This window comes from Rhinopithecus bieti, unplaced genomic scaffold, assembly GCF_001698545.2.
Source record: "Rhinopithecus bieti isolate Rb0 unplaced genomic scaffold, ASM169854v2 repeat_6503, whole genome shotgun sequence".
Classification (NCBI taxonomy): domain Eukaryota; kingdom Metazoa; phylum Chordata; class Mammalia; order Primates; family Cercopithecidae; genus Rhinopithecus; species Rhinopithecus bieti.
The window spans coordinates 1-669 of NW_016832733.1; the positions used below are offsets into that span (position 1 = coordinate 1).

At 36.0% G+C, this 669-nt stretch overlaps 1 pseudogene; it reads right to left on the minus strand.

The window, feature by feature from the left end:
- Positions 1-8: 8 nt before the first annotated feature.
- On the minus strand, positions 9-528 carry LOC108524589 (zinc finger protein 669-like; annotated as a pseudogene).
- Between the last annotated feature and the right edge of the window lie 141 nt (positions 529-669).

The window sequence follows — 669 nt, forward strand, 5'->3', positions numbered from 1 at the left end:
TGAGTCCTTTCATGCATCTTAAAATAACAAGAATATCTGAATGTTTTCCCACATTCCTTACATTCCTAGGGTTTCCCTCCAGTGAGTTCGTTCATGTATTAGACAAGAACGGGAAACAGTGAACGCTTTACCACATTGTTTACATTTATAGGGTTTCTCTCCTGTGTGAGTTCTCTGATGTCTTTCAAATGAATTGAGAAAATAAAAAGCTTTCCCATGTATGGTACATTTATAAGCTGGATTTCCACTGTGCATTATCATGTGTCTTCTAACACCTGGAACAGAAACGGAGAGTTTCCCACACTGTTCACATTTATATTGCTTCTCTCCATATGGTTTGTATCCTGAGTGAGCTAGGATGTGCCTATTAAGGAGGGAATGACGTACAAAGACTTTTCCACAAATACTGCATTCACATTGTTTTAATCCAGTAGAAATGTTCTCATTCAGATCATGATTTGGAATTTGGCTGACAACTCGTCCATCATACTGACTACCTTCTTTGCTTACACACAGTCTCTGTACCATATTATTTCTGTAAAAAAAATGACAAGCACATTGTTATTGCTTAGTTTAGTAACTTTCTACTTATTAATAGGTCTTGGACTTACACTGCTGCCAATACCAGGGAAAATGCATTTTTTTTGTTTTTTGTTTTGTTTCTTTTTT